Source organism: Salvelinus namaycush, chromosome 19, assembly GCF_016432855.1.
Source record: "Salvelinus namaycush isolate Seneca chromosome 19, SaNama_1.0, whole genome shotgun sequence".
NCBI classification, from domain to species: Eukaryota; Metazoa; Chordata; class Actinopteri; order Salmoniformes; family Salmonidae; genus Salvelinus; species Salvelinus namaycush.
The window spans coordinates 925,942-931,941 of NC_052325.1; the positions used below are offsets into that span (position 1 = coordinate 925,942).

Below are 6,000 nucleotides of genomic sequence, written 5' to 3' on the forward strand. Positions count from 1 at the left end.
ACAACACAACAGCAACAGAACAACAGCAACAGCAACAGCAACAACAACACTAACAACAGCAGCAACAGCAGCAACAGCAGCAACAGCAACAACAACAGCAACAACACAACAGCAACAGAACAACAGCAACAACAACAACAACAGCAACAACAACAACAGAACAACAGCAACAACAGCAACAACAACAACAACAGCAGCAACAACAACAACAACAACAGAACAACAGCAACAACAACAACAACAGCAACAACAACAACAACAACAGCAACAACAACAACAACAGCAACAACAACAACAGAACAACAGCAACAACAGCAACAACAACAGAACAACAACAACAGAACAACAACAACAACAACAGCAACAACAACAGCAACAACAACAACAACAGCAACAACAACAACAGAACAACAGCAACAACAGCAACAACAACAACAACAGCAGCAACAGCAGCAACAGCAACAACAACAGCAACAACACAACAGCAACAGAACAACAGCAACAACAACAACAACAGCAACAACAACAACAGAACAACAGCAACAACAGCAACAACAACAGAACAACAACAACAGAACAACAACAACAACAGCAACAACAGAACAACAACAACAACAACTACTACAGCAACAACAACAACAACAACAACAGCAACAACAACAGCAGCACCAACAACAACAACTACAGCAACAACTACAGCAGCAACAAACAACAACAACAGCAACAACAACAGAACAACAGCAACAGAACAACAGCAACAACAACAACAGCAACAGAACAACAGCAACAGAACAGCAACAGAACAACAGCAACAGAACAACAGCAACAACAACAACAGCAACAGAACAACAACAACAACAACAGAACAACAGCAACAACAACAACAACTACTACAGCAACAACAACAACAACAGCAACAACAACAGCAACAACAACAGCAGCACCAACAACAACAACTACAGCAACAACTACAGCAGCAACAACAACAACAACTACAGCAACAACAACAACTACAGCAACAACAACAACAGAACAGCAACAGAACAACAGCAACAACAACAACAGCAACAGAACAACAGCAACAGAACAACAGCAACAACAACAACAGCAACAGAACAACAACAACAACAACAACAGCAACAGAACAACAACAACAACAGAACAACAGCAACAGAACAGCAACAACAACAACAGCAACAGAACAACAACAACAACAACAGCAACAACAACAACAGCAACAGAACAACAACAACAACAACAGAACAACAGCAACAGAACAGCAACAACAACAGCAACAGAACAACAACAACAACAGCAACAGAACAACAACAACAACAACAACAACAGCAACAGCAACAACACCAACAACAACAACAGCAACAACAACAGCAACAACAACAGCAACAACAGCAACAACAACAACAGAACAACAGAACAACAACAACAGCAACAGAAACAGCAACAACCCCTCAAAGTACGCCACGCGCGGCCTTTTACCATCTAGCCTCACAGAAGTTCGAATTGGCCCTGGTCACCCCATCCCCTCTATAGTCACTACTACGAGCCCTGGTCACCCCATTTTCTCTTAGTTACCTTCCCCCCCATCCCCTCTATAGTCAATACCTACGAGCCTGGTCAACCCATCTCCTCTATAGTCACTACTACGAGCCCTGGTCACCCCATCCTCTATAGTCACATACCTACGAGCCCTGGTCACCCCATCCCCTCTATAGTCACTACCTAGAGCCCTGGTCACCCATCCCCTCTATAGTCACTACCTACGAGCCCTGGTCCCCCATCCCCTTATAGTCACTACCTACGGCCCTGGTCACCCATCCCCTACTATAGTCACACCTACGAGCCCTGGTCACCCCTCCCTCTATAGTCACTACTACGAGCCCTGGTCACCCCATCCCTCTTATAGTCACTACCTATGAGCCCTGGTCACCCATCTCCTATAGCCTACTACAGCCCGCACCACCCTCTATAGTCACTACTACGAGCCCTGGTCACCCCATCCCTCCTATAGTCATACCTACGAGCCTGGTCACCCCATCCCCTCTATAGTCACTACCTACGAGCCTGGTCCACCCCATCCCTCTATAGTCACTACCTACGAGCCCTGGTCACACCATCTCCTCTATAGTCATACCTAGAGCCCTGGTCACCCCATCCACTCTATAGTCACTACTAGAGACCCTGGTCACCCCCATCTCCTCTTATAGTCACTACTACGAGCCCTGGTCACCACATCCCCTCTATAGTCACTACCTACGAGCCCTGGTCACCCCATCCCCTCTATAGTCACTACCTGAGCCCTGGTCACCCCCATCCCCTCTATAGTCACTACCTTGAGCCCTGGTCACCCCATCCTCTATAGTCACTACCTACGAGCCTGGTCACCCCATCCCCCTGCTACTACGAGCCCTGTCACCCCATCCCCTCTATAGTCACTACCTTGAGCCTGGTCACCCATCCCTCTATCAGATGTCACCCTCACCTCTATGAGCCTGGTCACCCCATCCCTCTATACACCATGTCAACCCATCCCCTGATACGAGCCCTGGTCACCCCATCCCTCTATTAGTCACTACCTACGAGCACTGGTCCACCCATCCCTTTCATAGTCACTACCTACGTAGCCTCGGTCACCCCATCCCCTCTATAGTCACTACCTACGAGCCCTGGTCACCCATCCCTCTATAGTCACTACCTTGAGCCCTGGTCACCATCCCTCATAGTCACTACTACGAGCTGGTCACCCCATCCCCTCTATAGTCATACCTACGAGCCCTGGTCACCCCATCCCCTCTATACCACCTGGATCACCCCATCCTCTATAGTCACTACCTGTGAGCCCTGGTCACCCCATCCTCTATACGAGCCCTGGTCACCCCATCCCCTCTACTACGAGCCCTGGTCACCCATCCCCCTCTATACGCGCCTGTACCCCATCCCTCTATAGTCACTACCTACGAGCCCTGGTCACACCATCCCCTCTATAGTGCACTACCTACGAGCCTGGTCACATCCCCTCTATGTCACTACCTCTGAGCCCTGGTCCCCCATCCCCTCTATAGTCACTACTGAGCCCTGGTCACCCCATCCCCTATAGTCACTACCTTGAGCCCTGGTCCCCATCCCCTATAGCACTACTTGAGCCTGGTCACACCCATCCCTCTAACACTACCATCACGAGCCTGTCACCCCATCCCCTCTACACGAGCCCTGGTCACCCCATCCCCTCTATAGTCACTACCGTGAGCCCTGGTCACCCCATCCCCTTTACTACGAGCCCTGGTCACCCCATCCCCTCCTAGTACGACCCTGGTCACCCCATCCCACTCTATACGAGCCTGGTCACCCCATCCCCTCTACCTACGAGCCCTGGTCACCCCATCCCCTCTATAGTCACTACCTACGAGCCCTGGTCACCCCATCCCCTCTATATGTCACTACCTACGAGCCCTGGTCACCCCATCCCCTCTATAGTCACTACCTTGAGCCCTGGTCACCCATCCCCTCTAGTCACTACCTGTCAGCCCTGTCACACATCCCCTCTATAGTCACTACCTACGAGCCCTGTCACCCCATCCCTCTATAGTCATACCTACGAGCCCTGGTCACCCCATCCCCTCTATAGTCACTCTACTGTGACCTGGTCACATCATACCCTCTATAGTCACTACCTAGAGCCCTGGTCACCCATCCCTCTATAGTCACTACCTGAGCCTGGTCACCCATCCCTCTATAGTCCACTACCTTGAGCCCTGGTCAACACATCCCTCTATAGTCACTACCTGTGAGCCCTGGTCACCCCATCCCCTCTCTATAGTCATACCTACGAGCCCTGGTCACCCCATCCCCTCTATAGTCCACTACCTGTGAGCCCTGGTCACACCCTCCCCTCTATAGTCACTACCTAGAGCCCTGGTCACCCATCCCCTCTATAGTCACTACCTACGAGCCCTGGTCACCCCATCCCTCTTAGTCTACCTTGAGCCTGGTACACCATCCCCTCTCTATAGTCATACCTACGAGCCCTGGTCTCACCCCATCTTATAGTCACTACCTACGAGCCTGGTCACCCCATCCCCTCTATAGTCACTACCTACGAGCCCTGGTCACCCATCCTCTATAGTCACTACCTACGGGCCCGGTCACACCATCCCCTCTATAGTCACTACCACGAGCCTGCCTGGTCACCCATCCCCTTATAGTCAATACCTACGAGCTGAGCCCTGGTCACCCATCCTCCCTATATTCACTACCTACGAGCCTGGTCACCCATCCCTCTATAGTCACTACCTACGAGCCTGGTCACCCCATCCCCTTATAGTCACTACCTACGAGCCCCTGGTCACCCCTCCCTCTATAGTCACTACCTGAGCCCTGGTCACACATTCATCTATGAGTCAATACCTACGAGCCACTGGTCACCATCCTCTATAGTCACTACCTACGAGCCCTGGTCACCCCATCCCTCTATAGTCATACCTACGAGCCCTGGCCCCCCATCCCTCTATAGTCACTACCTACGAGCCCTGGTCACCCCATCCCCTCTATGTCACTACCTACGAGCCCTGGTCACCCCATCCCCTCTATAGTCACTACCTACGAGCCCTGGTCACCCCATCCCTCTATAGTCACTACCTACGAGCCCTGGTCACCCCATCCCCTCTATAGTCACTACCTGTGAGCCCTGGTCACCCATCCCTCTATAGTCACTACCTACGAGCCCTGGTCCAACCCCATCCCCTCTATAGTCACTACTACGAGCCCTGGTCACCCCATCCCCTCTATAGTCACTACCTACGAGCCCTGGTCACCCCATCCCCTCTATAGTCACTACCTACGAGCCCTGGTCACCCCATCCCCTATATAGTCACTACCTACGAGCCCTGGTCACCACCATCTCCTCTATAGTCACTACCTAACGAGCCCTGGTCACCCATCCCTCTATAGTCACTACTACGAGCCCTGGTCACCCCATCCCCTCCATAGTCACTACCATACAGAGCCCTGGTCCCCCATCTCCTCTATAGTCACTACCTACGAGCCCTGGCACCCCATCCCCTCTATAGTCACTACCTACGAGCCCTGGTCACCCCATCCCTCTATAGTCACTACCTGAGCCCTGGTCCCCCATCCTCTATAGTCACTACTGTGAGCCTGGTCACCCCATCCCCTCTATAGTCACTACCATACGAGCCCTGGTCACCCCATCCCTTATACGAGCCCTGTCACCCCCATCCCTCTATAGTCACTACCTTGAGCCCTGGTCACCCCATCCCTCACCTATACGAGCCCTGGTCACCCCATCCCCCTATACGAGCCCTGGTCACACCATCCCTCTCTACGAGCCCTGGTCACCCATCCCTCTATACAAGCCCTGGTCACCCCATCCCTCTAGTAATACCTAGAGCCGCGTCACCCCATCCCCTCTATAGTCAACCTACGAGCCCTGGCCACCCCATCCCCTCTATAGTCACTACCTACGAGCCCTGGTCACCCCATCCCTCTATTCACTACCTGAGCCCTGGTCACCATCCCCTCATAGCACTACCTATGAGCCCTGGTACACCCATCCCCTCTATAGTCACTACCTGAGCCCTGGTCACCCCATCCTCTATAGTCACTACCTACGAGCCTGGTCACCCCATCCTCTTAGTCACTACCTAGAGCCCTGGTCACACCCCATCTATAGTCACTACCTACGAGCCCTGTTCACCCCATCCTCTATAGTCACTACCTACGAGCCCTGGGTCACCCATCTCCTCTATAGTCACTACCTACGAGCCCTGGTCACCCCATCCCCTCTATAGTCACCCTACGAGCCCTGGTCCACCCCATCCCCTCTATAGTCACTACCTACGGAGCCCTGCACACCCCATCCCCTCTATAGCATACCTCTGGAGCCATGGTCCACCATCCCCTCATAGTCACTACTGTGAGCCTGGTCACCCAATCCCCTCTATAGTCACTACCTACGAGCTGGTC

At 52.3% G+C, this 6,000-nt stretch overlaps 1 protein-coding gene across 5 annotated transcripts in view; it reads right to left on the reverse strand.

Moving 5' to 3' along the window:
* The window catches only part of prkag3b (protein kinase, AMP-activated, gamma 3b non-catalytic subunit), a 41,826-nt gene that overhangs the window by 34,446 nt on the left and 1,380 nt on the right, over positions 1-6,000 (reverse strand). The gene's annotated exons all lie outside the window — the stretch shown is intronic.